The sequence below is a fragment of the Theropithecus gelada genome, chromosome 2 (genome assembly GCF_003255815.1).
Source record: "Theropithecus gelada isolate Dixy chromosome 2, Tgel_1.0, whole genome shotgun sequence".
In the NCBI taxonomy this organism is placed as follows: Eukaryota; Metazoa; Chordata; class Mammalia; order Primates; family Cercopithecidae; genus Theropithecus; species Theropithecus gelada.
Window position 1 is genome coordinate 101,050,603 of NC_037669.1, and position 16,429 is coordinate 101,067,031.

Genomic DNA, 16,429 nt, shown 5'->3' on the forward strand with positions numbered 1-16,429 from the left:
TTGACTCATTTCCCCAGGGATGATGGCTGGGCTTTTGCACAGCCTCCATCATGCCCACAGCACTGGGAGACACAACAGCTCTGGTTTCTAGGCCTGATCTGCCTGGACCCATGGAGGCTCTGATTTCCCCAGTGGCTAACTAGAGAGCCTAGGTGACACAACCTGAAAGTTCAAGGAATTTAATGCTCCATACAGAAAATGTTGACCTGGCCTGGAGCAGTGGCTCACAACTGTAATCCCAGCACTTTGGGAGGCTGAGGCGGGTGGATCACCTGAGGTCAGGAGTTGGAGACCAGTCTGGCCAACATGGTGAAACCCCGTCTCTACTAAAAATACAAAAATTAGCATGGTGTGGTGGCAGATGCCTGTAATCCCAGGCGGGAGAATCACTTGAACCTGGGAGGCAGAGGTTTCAGTGAGCCGAGATCATGCCATTGCACTCCAGCCTGGGGGACAAGGGTGAGATTTTGTCTAAAAAAAAAAAAAAAAGAAGAAGAAAATGTTGACCAAAGAGACTTAACAGAAGAGAAAGGGGCGAGGAATAAATTGTTGTCCTTTGTTTCCACAGCCAACAGTTCCAAGAAGCAGTAGTTCCATGGGCTTTTTAAGCTTCTTAGAGACAGGGTCTCACTCTGTCACCCAGGCTGGAGTCCAGTGGCACGATAATTGCTAACTGCAGCCTCGAACTCTTGGGCTCAAGTGATCCTCCCACCTCAGCCTCCTGAGTAGCTGGGGCTCCAGGTATGTGCCACCACACCTGGCTAATTTTTTAAATTTTTTGTAGAGATGGGGTCTCATTATGTTGTCTAGGCTGGTCTCAAACTCTTGATGTCAATTGATCCTCCCACCTCAGCCTCCCAAAGCACTGGGATTACAAGCGTGAGTTACTGCACTGGGCCATTCCATTCCTTTTGCAGAGAGCCTGCATAACCAACTACGTTTCCTGCCGTAGCTATGGCCAGCTCAGGAATGCACCACTCTGTGTTTGCTTTCCCTCTTTCCCTGTCTCACTTCACTGCTTCCTTCACTTTGTTGCCATTGAATTGCACATTCCAATATGGCATCACCATGCAGGCTTTGCCTGAGCCTCTGTTGCCTGGGGAAGGAACCAAGCAATCCCTGATGGAAATGGTGCTATTCCTTGAGGCCCAGTTGTACAGCACATTTCTCCAGAGGGGACTTGACTTTATTTCACCCAGTGTTCTGGGGTACTTCCAATCTGGGACCTCTGTGTTTGATTGGCTTTTTGGCCACGCAGGAAGTGTGAAATTCAACCCCAATACGCATGAACACAGGTTTGTGGCTGAGAGTTCTGGAGATGACTTTTCTTTTTTTCTACTCACTGGAGCCAAAACCAATACAGGCATCGTCATATAATTTCCCCTCTGTGTGGGAGTGAGACTGGGGTGGGGCTCTTACTTCACTTACAAAGGGAGCTCCCCTTTGGGGATACGGTTTTGTGTGGGCTTCAGATAGAATCTCACCCTTCCTAGCCCAGAACTTGTCTTTGTCTTCCACGTTGCAGGCACATGGCCCATGAAGACCAGGCTCCCAGCCTTAAGCGGCCACAGAGGGCCCAGGGCGAATGTGAGCTCCAGCCTTTCCTTCTCCCACGAGATTTGCATTCTGGTGTCTGAGGATTTTCTTTAGCTTTTTTCCAGATCAACCATTTATTTAAAAAGGTATTTTTGAGTAATTATCCAGCATCCTAGGTATTCTATACCAGGAGGGGGACCTCTAGACATTCTTGCACCTCTATTATCTGGAAATTGCTTATTTTCTCCTTTTTATCCCCTCTCTCCCTCTTTCTTTTCCACAGGCCTCAGTCTTCCATCCCTCCCAGGATATGACATTGGTGTGTCTCAGAGGCTTCCAGACTGACTCTCTGAATTCAAAGTTCTGCATCCCACCCTCAGCCTAGCTCTATACTTCATGCAGTATATCTATAAGAGAATGCCCTAAGTCTCCTAGAACTGGGTGATCTGGCAAACAGAGGGCATGCACACCAGCGGTGTTGAGCTGGAGAGGTTCTAAGGGAGAACATGGTCACTTCCTCTTATTGTACACAGCAGGAAACTGAGGCACGGCATGTTAGGGCTCAGCACTGCAGTCAGCCAGAACCTGCTTTTCACATACAGCTGTGAGAAGGGTTAAAACAATGACGAAAAAGCAGTTTTAAAAATAACCGTCAATTTCTACTCCCAGTCAATCCATGCACAGCTCTTATTCACCATGAAGAGAAAACATATACAATGTACTATTCACTCAAAGTGAAACTCCAAATGAAGTCATACATTGAACCCCAGTATTGCCCATTGTTAGGAATCAATGACCCTGGGCAAATGGAGTTTCATGAAGCCTCTGTGTGCCAGCTGTCCACGGGAGGGGCTTTCTGAAGGCCTTTCTGGCCGGTCCTGAAGCCTAGGTGTCACCTGAGTGGGTATGCCTTTGTGGCCTGGTCACTCACAGTGCGGGATCTCCAAAGCCTACCAGCGGGACAGGAGTTTTATGTGCAAAGCTAAATTCAAGGAACCCTCAAGATGGTTCATGCAGTTTTTCCCTCTGGGCCTCCAGGGATAACTCCAGACAGCACAGGGTCAGGTGTTGCCCCCTGTGTCTGGCTGCCTTACCCCTTGCCCAGAACATGAGTAAGGCCCACAGACATGTCCCAGGACACTGGGAAGCCTGTCATGTGGACCTCCTGGCTTCATCCTTCCCCCGGCCAGGGCCTCTGACCTCTCCACTCCTGTGTCCTCCAGGAGAATCTCTGCCCCCCTCAGTATCCGGCAGATCCCTTGTTATTCTTGTGCTTTTAGAACTTGCGCTGTTTTTGGACAACTTGAATCAACATTACTGTCTCCTCGAGCGTTTCTGTGCCAGGCAGGGGACTAGGAAAGCAGGACTGCAGGGCCTGCTCATTGGGTTCTAAGATGTGCATGAATTCGGAGTGGGACTGTGTAGGTCTCCCACTGAGAGGAGGGCGGGGGCCTCCTCTGAAGCCTAACCTCTGTGAAGTGGTTAGCTCTTCTTGTCAATAGGTCCTCAGAGCATCCCTTTCAGTCTCTTCTCAAAGAAGCCTTTTCAAGCCAGGCCCTTGCTCTTCTGCGATTGAGGCGCTTGACTTTTTCTACTGTTGCTCACATCTGGCCTGTCAAGGTTGTTTTCTGCCAGCCTGGTCATCCAAGCCCCCCATACTCTTCTCATGGACTCATTCCCGTGAGGAATTGGAAGGTAAGGGCAAGCGCCTCAGCATGCTGTGTGGGGCCCCTAGGGTTGTACCCGGGAGGAGCAAGGCCACATGGACCTGCTGTCAGCTCCTACACTCCCATCTGGCTGGAACCAACCGCAAACTTGGGGTTCAGTGCCCTGGCCCATGCACTCAGCGTCTACACCCATCACCCACCTAGCCTCCTGGTCTTCTGACCCTGGGATCTCCCAAAACACAGAGCAGAGCCAAGGCTGGCCAGAATGAGCGCAGTCTTTCTGAGATGGGACCTGAAAATGGGGGCACCCTTGGCAAGGAGGGAGGCACACAGAGTGGGAAGCAGCCAGGCCTGGTGTCGAGTCCTGCCTGGGCACTCCCCCACAAGGAGACTGTGGGCAAGTGGCTTCCCTTCCCAAGCCGCTGGGCTGCTCCACAGCAGGAATGTGGCAGTGGCGTGCCCCTGAAGGTTGCTGTGGGGAGTGAGGATAAGGCATGCAGAGTGCCCGGCTCAGACTGGACGACGATGACGGCCAGTGGCAACTTCTCTCCTAATTGTGCAAGCAAGCGGTCATGGACAAATCCTTGTGAGACTGACTGTGTGAACACCAGGACACAGCTGCACAGACACCATCCCTACCCTCATGATGCTCCAGTTTAGAGGGGGAGACAGACATTAAACACATCCACACACAAGAGAGTGGTGATGAAGTGTCATCAGTTTCACAAAGAAGAAATAATAGACTGAGAGAACTGACAGAGCGGGGGACCTAATATAGCTTAGGGGGTCACAGGAGGTCTCTATAGAACAGACTTGCTGCCTAAGGAGCTACGTAAGTAGTGAGGATAGAGGGGAAGGGATCAAGGCTGGAGGAAGCTTAGGGCGTTAGAGAACTGAAATGAGTTCATAGTGGTTACACGTGCCCGGCCCATGTAGGTAATTTAAAATTTCCTAGTAGGGATTGAAAAAGCAAAGGGAAATAGGTAAAGTTAATTTTAATAAGGTATTTTATTAAATGTAAGGCATATTATATAGTTTCATCATGTCATTAACATAAAAATTATTAATGAGATATTTTACATTTATTTTTAAATACTGAGTCTTTAAGAATCTGGCAAATATTTTACATTTATATCACATTTCAACTGAGACTAGCCATATCTTAAGGGCTCAATAGCCACATGTGGCCAGTGACTATCATATTGGACAGCACAGCTCCGGACATCATAATATTGCAACCACTACTCCCAGGAAAGATTGGTTCACTGGCACAGGCTTCAGACACCTGCCAGAGCTGCTTTAGAACAATATTCCAAGAAGCAGCTGGCATACACAGCAGCTTCATGTGAATTACAGCCAGGTTAGGTCATAGGCTTGGCCTAGAGCTTGACCTAGACCTTAGTTCACTCTCATAGTACAGCAAGTTGCACACCCCCTCTTGGGGGCCCTGAGTCTGCCCTCATTAGTCTTTCCAACATTTTTACCCCGAAGAGCTGACTATAACTGGTCTTTTGTTTTGTTTTGTTTCTAGCTATATCATTACCTCCAGATATTGAAAGAGGACACCTGAATCTGTGTGATGTGGTAGAAAGAAGATGATCTAGGGTGTCAAAGCAGACAGATGCCAGTTTGTGCCCATCCTTTACCAGACTGGTGCCTAGAGTGAGTCACACTTGTAAGTATGGTGTGGTAAGTAAGAGTTCAGATTCCAGAGCCAGACTGCAGCTCCAGTTCCTGAACTCTGTAATTTGGGAAAGACATTCAGCTTTTCTGAGCCTCCTTATCCTCATCTGTAAAATGAGGACAGTACTAGCATTGTTGGAGGATTAAACAAGATAATAAATAGAAGGCACTTAGCACCGAGCCTGGCACATGGTAAACATTTAATAAACAGTGTCTATTACTATGTTTTACCTGTTATGATCGCTGTGCCTCTGTTTTCTTGGTTTTCAAGTGGAAATAGTCATCCCTAAAAAACCCTGCTTTACAGGATTCTGTGTGGCTTATGAGAGATGAGGAGTGTGAAAACACCTTGTAGAACCGGGAGGCCCTTTACAAAGTCAGAAGCAGCTCCTCAGTGCTACAGTCTAGTTGAGGGTCTGACTTTAGGAAGTCACAAGGAACTTAGAAATGGGAAGGGGCTTCCGCCTGACAACAGCAGCTCTGCCACTGGACCGGGTCTACCAGCCTAGCTCCACCACTGTTTTCATGGGTAAACTCTGCCTTCATCTCTATTTTCTCATCTCTCACACAGGCTGAGAACACCCAGCTCTCAGGCTGGCAGGCTGAGGGTCAAATGAGTCCCTGACCATCACGTGCACAGGGCCTGACCCCAGGCAGGTGCTCAATCCCTGGCACTTGTTCTTGTTGCCTTAGAGGGGACCTTGCTGCCCACACCTGTCTCAGCCCAGACCTGGAGCAGCAGTTCATGTGATTATCACAAGGGAGCGCCCCCAAGATTTCCATTAATTGGAACCATTTCATTGGACCAGTCATTCAGTCCTCCCTTCCACACCCCTGTTGCTATCCTAGGGCCAGGAGAAAGCCCTTTGGAAAGGAGCTCTGCAGACCCTGAAGACATCTGCTCTAGGTTCAGTGACTCTTAGAGAAACATCCCTGGTTTCCAAGGCTGAACACTGCATGTAGGTAAATTTGTGACCTGCGGTGGCCCTCCCACCAAGCTATCAGCTGAGTGTCTTCAAGTTACTTCTCTAACTTTCTTGGGCCTCAGTTTCCTCACCTGAAAGGAAGAGTTGGAAATAATCACTCCTGGTGCCTGTGGGAGTGCTTTGTAAACCACGGCGTGAGCTGCACATGTGTTTCATACCTGTCCTTTTCATTGTTCCTGTAAACCAAAGAGTATCTGAGACAGGTCTCAATAAATTTAGAGATTTATTTTGCCAAGGTTAAGGACGTGCCTCCCATAAAAGGAACACAAAATCCCAAAAACAACCTGTGATCTGTGCTTTTTTTCCAAAGAGGATTTTGAGGGCTTCAATATTTGAAGAGGACAAGTAGGCGGGAGGGGAAAGAGGAAGCGTATGGTCACATGTATGGTCACACGACTGAATCCACATGTTGCACGTGAAAAAGGGGAAAATATCAAAATAGTCAATTATGGGCTGGGCACAGTGGCTTACAGCTGTAATCCCAGCACTTTGGGAGGCGGAGGCTGGTGGATCACTTGAGGTCAGGAGTTCGAGACCAGCCCAGCCAACATGATGAAACCCTATCTCTACTAAAAATACAAAAACTAGCCGGACGTGGTGGTGGGCCCCTGTAATCCCAGCTACTTGGGAGGCTGAGGCAGGGGAATCGCTTTAACCTGGGAGGCGGAGGTTCCAGTGAGCTGAAATTGCCCTACAGCATTGTATTCCAGCCTGGGCAACAACAGTGAAACTCTGTCTCAAAAAAAAGAAAAGAAAAGTCAATTATTTATTTGTCTGGCACTCAGCAAATGTTTACATAAGATAAAGTAAGCATGGGGCAGCTACCTGTGGAGACACCTGGTCTTCTATCTGACCGTTTATTTGTTTGTTTGAGTCAGAGTCTTGCAGTGTCCCCCCAGGCTGGAGTGCAATGGTGCGATCTCAGCTCACTGCAACCTCCGCCTCCCAGGTTCAAGCAATTCTTCTACCTCAGCCTCCTGAGTAGCTGGGATTACAGGTGCCTGCCACCGTGCCCGGCTAATTTTTTGTATTTTTACTAGAGACGAGGTTTCACTATGTTCACCAGGCTGGTCTCAAACTCCTGACCTCGTGATCTGCCCACCTCAGCCTCCCAAAGTGCTGGGATTACAGGTATGAGCCATGGCGCCTGGCCCTATCTGACCTTTTATCTGTAGCTATCTGCTTAGGAACAAAAGAAAGGCAGTTTCTTGTGTGACTCAGCTTCCAGCTTAATCTCTCCCTTTGGCATAGTGAATGAAGGTCCCGAAATTTTATTTTCCTTTTACATTCACATTTAGCAGATTGTACCACGTGGGATTCCCTAATATGAAAAAAGAAAGTGAAAACTTGCCAGACTGTGATATTCCCACACATTGTGACCATGTTTGCAAAAGGCTCAAACAAGACCACTCCACAACCACAAAACTAAACATCCCCCTCTGATCGGCATGAGGGATTGCTGCTTCTTTTTTTTTTTTTTTTGAGACAGAGTCTGGCTCTGTCGCCCAGGCTGGAGTGCAGTGGCCGGATCTCAGCTCACGGCAAGCTCTGCCTCCCGGGTTTATGCCATTCTCCTGCCTCAGCCTCCCGAGTAGCTGGGACTACAGGCGCCCGCCACCTCGCCCGGCTAGTTTTTTGTATTTTTTAGTAGAGACGGGGTTTCACCATGTTAGCCAGGATGGTCTCCATCTCCTGACCTTGTGATCCGCCCGTCTCGGCCTCCCAAATTGCTGGGATTACAGGCTTGAGCCACCGCGCCTGGCCGGATTGCTGCTTCTTTAGCAATGGTGACTCTAGCCTACTTCAATCCCCCCAGATAAAATCCACTAAGACACCCGGTCACTGAACTGCCCCTGCTTTTTCACAGTGCCTGGTCCAGAACCGCCCCTGCTTCCTGAACCCTCCCTTAGATATGTCAAGCACAAGCCCCAGCTCCCCATTAAGGACATGCTCCCTGGTTCCTTTGACGTGTGTCTTCCCTTGCGGCAATAAGCTAAACAAACCTAACTTTTAAGCTCTAGATGTTCCTCATGGTCTTCAGCCCACAAACTATGAGAAATAATTTCACCCTGATTAATTGACATTAAAGTTGGGGGTCAGCCTGGTTGGATTTTCATAACAAAATACCACAGACTGGGGGGCTTAAACAATAGAAATCTATTTCTCAGCTGGAAGTCTAAGATCAAGGTGTCAGCAGGCTTGATTTCTCCTGAGGCCTCGCTCCTTGGCTTGCAGATGCCGCCTCTCCCTGCGTCCTTTCTCTGTGCACGCACATCCCTGGTGTCTCTCTCTTCTGGTAAGGACACCAGTCCTATTGGACTGGGGTCCCACTCTTATAACCTCACTTAACCTTAATGACCTCCTTAGAGGCCTTATCCCCAAATATAGTCATATTGTGGGTTAGGGCTTCAAAATATGAATGGGACATAATTCAGTCCATATACATGGATTTTAATTTTTTTCTAAGGATAGTAAAAAGGCATTCAGGAGAGGAGAGGGACAAGATTGCCCACCAGGCTCAAGTAGAAAAGGGAGCTGTCACTCAGAAATTCTTGCCAAGCAAGTGGAGTAAGAGGGAACCAGGACCAGAGACAGTGCAATGAGTTCTGAGGGGACAGCTGCACTTCAGCAAAGCCGCAGAGAGCCCAGAAGGAGGCTACTCTGAGTGGCTCCGCTAATGAGTGAGGCTGTTTCACCCTCTTGACCCTTTGTACAACTTGGTCCCTCTCCTGGCACGTCCTGCCCAGGTGACTGCATCCACCAAGATTCTTAGGAAGAGATTGCTCCTTCTTCTGTGTATCCCCGGAACACAGATTTCTATTACCCTCATTACCCTCATTACCCTACTTGGAGCACCATATGAAGTGCTTTACACGTGTCATCATTAATCCTCATGCCAACTTTGCCATATAAGTTTACCTGATTTTTTTTTTTTTTTTAGACCAAGTCTCACTCTTGTTGCTCAGGTTGGAGTGCAGTGGTGTGATCTCAGCTCACTGCAACCTCCGCCTCTCGGATTCAAGCGATTCTCCTGCCTCAGCCTTCTGAGCAGCTGGGATTACAGGCGCACGCCACCATGCCCAGCTAATTTTTGTACTTTTAGTAGAGATGTGTTGACCAGGCTGGTCTCGAACTCCTGACCTCAGGTGATCCGCCTGCCTCGTCCTCCCAAAGTGCTGGGATTACAGGCATGAGCCACCGTGCCCGGCCTACTCTGACTTTAACAGTAAGGAAATTCAGGCTTAGAGAAATAGCTTGCCCTAAGCCACACAGCTTTAGAGTAGCAGGATCAGGATTTGAACTAGAAGAGTGGGACTCCAGGTAATTGTGGGCCGGCTGGCTCATCACAAAACTGTAACCCAAAGGCTTGCCAGATTTGCCTGCAGACACCACTTCCTCTGGGGAAATGCAGCTACCACAGATGTCTGTCGGCAAAGCCAAGTGCTTTAAGTAAAACCAATGAACCAGAGGAGAGCTCTGAAGCTGAAGGGCTGCCCACCAGGTGCGGCCATCTCTGCTGATTGGCTGCTCCGCCTGCTGCTCCTGGACCTCGGGGTTGCTGCTGAGAGCCAGCGATACCAGGAGGGGGAGACAGAGCTCAGGGGATAGAGGCAAGGCCGCTCACTCCTGTAGCTTTCTGATTGTAGATTACCTTAAGTTTCCTGAGCTACCTAGAAGAGTGGAAGACGAAGAAAGACCATTAAGGAAAGACCCTGCCCTGTTCATCTTTGTATCCTCAACAAACAGCCCTGAGAAGAAGGTAGGCAGGCAACATGTGCTTTCTAAATACCTGGCAAGTGAGTGAGCAAGAGTCAGGCTGGTGATGCATGGCTTGTGTACAAAAGTGTGACACATAATAGTGGCAATTACCAATAACTATTAAACAGTTAATGGGGCACGTGATGGCTTGCTTGGGAATAAAGAGGCACTTTTGTTTTAGTCTGCAATGAGCCTTTTAGGACTTCTGCCTCAACATACTGAGGTTTAACAATAATTCAACCCAAGCTAGGTTCCCAGAGAATGACAGACACATTTTCACATATGAATCACCGATGGATTTCACTTACTTTAAAACACACACACACACAAAATCATCTCTCTCACACACACACATACGTGAGCTTTTGAATATGACAACTGTTGCTTAATTCACGTCCTAAGTTGCTTCCTTTGGTGAAATGTCACCACCCAGGAATTATAGCCGTGTTGCTGAATGTGTGATTTCAGCAAACATCAGCTTCTTCCTGGAACCCAGACATACACTTAAGCTATAGAATATGTACTGGCTTCAAGGAAATATACCTCTCAGCCTCTTTTGCATGCGAAATTGCATTAACTTGAAATTGTAGATTTACAAAATCTTGATCATTGATCTAAAACACTTTTGAAAGGAGAATACGTGAACTGTCCATTTAACCCCTTCAAATTACTGAAATACACGCCTCTTTGTGCCCAATTCAGTTTCAAGGATATTCCAATTTTGTCAAAAATAAATGTGCTGAAGGCATTAAAATAATCTGAAGTCTGTTTACCAAGCAGAGTGTCAGAAACTTTGGAGTGAGCATGACATCTCCATGTGGCTCTTTCTAAACTGAAACGTTACTGCAGGTTTCATCACCAAGTGTATTGACCGAGTGAAATGACTCAGCACTGCTTGCTGGACACCAAGCACTCCCTCCTGGCCAAACAGTCACTTGAGGACCTATCACCTGCTCTACCAACTACATCTGCGCGACAGTAAACAGCCAAATAAATACCTTCTACAGCCACATACAGACTTAGGTCTGCATTACCTTAAATATGGATAAAATGTGAGTGTGATTTACATAGAAAAGAGTCTTTTGGCAGCTAGATCAAGCAGAAATAAATTTTGATATTTTGTTCTAGAGTCGAGTAGATTAGAAACTGGCTCTGAATAAAATACAGATTGTTTTACTTAGCACAGCCATTTGTTGTTTTGTTGTTGTTGTTGTTGTTATAAAAGAACAGAGATCTATAACAGTACCTAAGAAAGGGCTTCTTGCTATAACCACAGGCTGACTGCTGTCTAACACTCTCCAGTGCGGCTTCCCTGTATTCACTTGTAGCCACAGTTACAATTTCATACTGTTCAAGTTTTCATTGACAACAGCAGCCAAATATCTGCTTATTTCAAATATTCTGAATGCTAAGAAAGTAGATGGTCAAGTGTTTCTTTCACAGCCTTTGCTATGTTTGCATCTTCTAATGTACTTTCGAAACAAGTTTCAGTTCAGGTAAAGGATTACTTAATTCTCTAAATGATGAAAAAGTGTAGCTGAGGTGTCTAAAATTCTTGGTTCGAGTTTGTCCAACGGGGAGAGTTTATCAGGAGCTAATTTGCCTCACACTGGACCCAGAATGCCACCCCCCAACTTCATTTGTGGTCCAATTATAGTCTTATATTAAACAGTATCCACTGTAGCTCCCAAATCCCCCTAAGATCACCTGTTATTAGTCTCTTCGTGTCAGTGAACCTGCTGCATTTGTGTCAGCAAGTGCAAGGCTGCCTCTGGACGCGTTCCTCAGCTCTGCACTACACTATAAGCCCCTTGGCTTTTGTTGTTGGAATGACCCTTTGAAATAAGTAAAATCCTGAAAGCAACAGTTTAGGAAATCTACCTGTCACTTCTGTAGTCACACGATGCCACATGTAAGGTTATCTTGTAGGTGCACTTATACCCTGGCCAACTGGCTAATCTGACAGCTTATTTTTCAATATTTGGCCAATGATTCAGACTCATGAGTTCTGATACTTTATTGCGCTAGTTATTTAACATGATATTATCTGCACAGTGAGGACAGAAAAGGCTGTTTTAAAGATGTTTGTGAGAGACAACTATTATTTTCCTTATTTTTTAAAGCAGACCCTCCAGAATATCAGCAAACAGTATAAAGACATTTTAGCAATTAACTTGAATTACCTGTGTATGTCAAAGGGCTAGGATGGGCATATTTTAAAATTCAAGATTATACTTCATTTATTCATTTTTCATTATTCTTCCATTGGTAAATTCCACTCTAATGGAAACACATGCCATATTTGGTGAGAGAGCAGATTTTTTAAATTTTTAAATTCAAAGAAATGACATATACTGTCTGCAGACAGATATTTTTAAGTCTTGCAAAGCAAAAGTTGAAGGATGCCTAAAACAAGTTTATCCTAATTACTCCTGGAGTTCCTTGCCAGATCCTGTTTTCTATGGTTCCAAAGGGGAAGTGCTTTTAATCACCGTTGAGCAGAATCTATGAAACAAACCTGAAAATTGCGACAGATGATGTTAAATGTAAACATTAGGACAGAGGAGATAGTAAATAGCACTTACTTTGTCTAGATGTACTCCTCTCCAACTTTCCATTTTTCTTTTCTTTTCTTTTAAGAGTTGGAGTCATTCTTTCACCCAGGCTGGAGTACAGTGGCAGGATCACTGCTCACTGCACCCTTGAATCCTGGGCTCAAGCAATCCTCCCATCTCAGCCTCCCATAGCTGGGACTACAGGTCGGCACCACCACGCCCAGCTATTTTTTTTTTTTTTAATTTTCTGTACCAGTGAGGTCTCCCTATGTTGCCCAGGCTGGTCTCGAACTCCTGGACTCATGTGATCTTCTTACTTTGGCCTCCCATGGTGCTAGAATTACAGGCACGAGCCACCTCCAATTTTCTACTGGCCTCCAATTTTCTGAGTCTCATCTTTTCTCCTCTTAGAGGGAGAAGATCTTTTGTCCTCTTAGGGGAGAAGAGGAAAGAGAGATTTTTGGGTTTTTGTTTTGTTTTGTGTTTGTTTGTTTGTTTTGAGACAGAGTCTTACTCTGTTGTCCCAGGCTGGAGTGCAGTGGCACGATCTCAGCTCACTGAAAGCTCTACCGGCCGGGTTTACGCCATTCTCCTGGCTCAGCCTCCCGAGTAGCTGGGACTACAGGTGCCCGCCACCTCGCCTGGCTAATTTTTTGTATTTTTAGTAGAGACGGGGTTTCACCATGTTCACCAGGATAGTCTCGATCTCCTGACCTCGTGATCCGCCCACCTCGGCCTTCCAAAGTGCTGGGATTACAGGCGTGAGCCACTGTGCCTGGCCCGGAAAGGGACTTTTTTTCTGCTTCTGAAATCTCCCAGCATACGGCTTTTGACTTGTCAATGGCAACACAGCCTTTGGATTCTCACTTGACCCTCAACATGTCTGGTCCTTTACAATTCTATGCATTTTCCTTTAGTGAGATACCTTCTCTGTCTTCCACCACCCACTGCTTTGGCTCCCCTCTTGCTGTTCCCTGCCCGAATTTGGGCAGGAAGTTCAAATCCTGACTTGACCCTTTTTCAGCTGTGTGGCCTAGGACTCATTGCTCTTTTCTCCCCATTTCATCATCTGAAAATGGAAAAAATAATACCTGACTAGAAGGTGAAAGTCCAAAAGAGATATAATAGACAATATGCCTCGCACAGGGCCTGGCACGGAGAAATCCTTGATGTACGTCTTTTCCTTCCCTTTTATCCAGCAGTTTCCCTCACACCCACCCATTGATTGATTTTTCTGAAGAGACTACTTTTGTCATGTTACCCTCTAATCCCCAGACTTTAAACTGGGAGGTAGCAGAGTGGTCTGATTAAGACCTTAGACAAGGGTTTCTTGTCCGGGTGCTGTGGCTTACGCCTGTAATCCCAGCACTTTGGGAGGCCAAGGCAGGCGGATCACTTGAGGTCAGGAGTTGGCAACCAGCCTGGCCAACATGGTGAAACCCCATCTCCACTAAAAATACAAAAATTAGCCAGGTGGGGTGGCAGGCACCTGTAATCCCAGCTACTCGGGAGGCTGAGGTGGAAGAATTGCTTGAACCCAGGAGGCGGACCTCTGCACTTTTGCCTGGGTGATGGGAGTGAAATCCTGTCTCAAAAAAAAAAAAAAAAAAAAAAAATGTAGACAATGGTTTCTCGGCTTTTTTTCTTTATCACTCCCCAACAAGTCCTTTTAGATATTATATTCTTTTGTGTGTGGCAGGGTACATAGCATGTGTATATGTTTGTGGGTTACATGAAATGTTTTGATACAAGCATGCAACTCGTAATGATCACATCAGGGGAAATGGGGTATGCATCACCTCAAGCATTTATCCTTTGTATTACAAACAATCCAATTATACTCTTTTTGTTATTTTTAAATGTAAATTAAAATTTTTTTTGCTATAGTGCCCGCTGTGCTTACAAATACTAGGTCTTATTTATTCTAAGTATTTTTTGTACCCATTAACCACATTATATTCTTTTTTTTTTTTTTTTTGATGGAGTTTCACTCTTTCACCCAGGCTGGAGTGCAGTGATGCTATCTCGGCTCACTGCAACCTCCGCTTTCTGGTTTCAAGAGATTCTTCTGCCTCAGCCTCCCAAGTAATTGGGATTACAGGCTCCTGCCACCATGCCTGGCTAATTTTTGTATTTTTAGTAGAGACAGGGTTTCACCATTTTTGCCAGGCTGGTCTCGAACCCCTGACCTCATGATCCACCCGCCTTGGCCTCCCAAAGTGCTGGAATTACAGGTGTGAGCCACTGTGCATGGCCCACATTACATTCTTACTCACCTCCTCTTACCATGGAATTTTATTCCACAGATATGCTATTGGTTTAGCGACTATATGTATATCTGTATTTTATACATAAAACACAAGAACCTTCCAGAACCAATTTTCGCTGCCTTGTAAGTAATACCACCTCCACTGAGAATGTACAGCATAGACCTTACAACCTCAATGCTAAGTTCAAATCTTGGCCCTACCGCACATGAGCTGTGTGGTCTTGTGCAAGTTACATAACTTCTCCTCCTTGTCTCAGACTCCTCACACGTAAGGTGAGGATAATAATAGTACCTGCGGCCAGATACAGTAGCCTGTAATCCCAGCACTTAGGGAGGCTGCGGCAGAAGGATCACTCAAACTCAGGAGTTCAAGAGCAGCCTGGGTCCATGGCGAAACTCTGTCTCTACAAAAAATACAAAACTTAGCTGGGTGTGGTGACGTGTGCCTATAGTTCCAGCTACTTAGGAGGCTGAGGTGAGGAGAGGATCGTTCGAGCCGAGGAGGTCAAGGCTGCAGTGAGCTATGATCATGTGGCTGCACTCCAGCGTGAAAAACAGAGCCAGACCCTGTCTGAAAGAAAAAAGAAAAAAAAAAAATGAGCACCTGCATCATGGGGTCACTGGGGGCACTACATGAGTTCATGTACATGAAGGACTTAGGACATTGCCTCAGGCAGGCCCAGTGCTGCACAATTGCTTATGCGATTATTCCCAAAGTTCTCCAGGGCCCGCGGAAGAACATGGCAGTATCTTGGCTTGGCAATGAAGGCGAATCACACTCTCACGCTCCTTTTCTGCGTCTGTACCCCACATTCCCACAAAGCTTTATTCACACCAAGTCTCCGGTCCTTGCCTGCGTTGTGTGAGCCCATCACTGTCCAGGGTGTCCCCTGCCATCCTCACAGCCTCTCTGTCTGGCCTCCTGTCTTTGAGCCAGCCCACCATACTCTCATTTCTCTGCCCAGCAGAAACCAAACTGTCCTCTGCATTTACTGTCTCAACTGGAAGAGAAATGGAGAATGACAAAGAACTCGTGAACAAGGGTCAGCTCCAGCAGAGAGTTAAGCTAAAGGGGCTGGGCAGAGAGAGGAAGGCGGGGGTCTAAGGAATAAGGCTGTACCAGGGTGGGAGCATGGGGGAGGGGGTGAACAAGAGTTCAGGAAGGAGAGAGTTCCCAGCGCAGAGCCAGAGACTGCTTTACAGAGGCCCAAGGAGGCATGGAGGGAGGGGGAAGGCTGCCGCGGCTCTTTCCATCTCCATGAGTGTGTCAAGAATGCAAAGCGCTAATGCTCTTCACGTGGTCCATTTTGCGGGGTTGAGTTTGCAGTGAGCAACCTTGAGGGATGAGCTGACATCTCAATCAGGGCCAAATAACCGACTTGCTTACTGCTTGCTATAAAATGGCACGTTCCCCAAGCTCAGAGTTCCCTTCCTATAACCTCCCCATCCCTCACACATGCACAGGTATCTATCTAAGCCATGGCATTGCTCTATGGGGCTTGGGGGCAAGGCAATTGACACTGGACGCTGGTGCCCATGTCTGCCAAGCATGAAGCCCTGTGCTGCTAGCAGCTGTGGAACATATCTGTTAGCTTTAAAAGCTGGTAAAGTCGCGTCCTGGACAGGATAGCCAGGTGAGTTGGGAAGGGAAGAGAGCCCGCCACGGGCACAAGCGTGTTGGGGGAAGTGGAAGTGGTGAGAACACAGTAGGAAGTGAGAAGGGGCAGGCAGTGCTTACCAGGCTGTGGACTTAAACTAGGAATGAGAGAACCCCTGGAGGCGTTTAAGTTGGCAGACTTGGATTTCAGGAAGAGCTCTCTGGCTTCCGGGTGGAGAATGGCCATTGGGTAAATGGTGAGAGGAAAGAGAGAACAGAGAAGGTTGGATGGGCTTGAGAAATTATCCAGGCCCTGGATGGAGGTAGAGATGTGGGCTCATGAACCCAGAGGGGATTACTGATGTGGGGTGGATGAG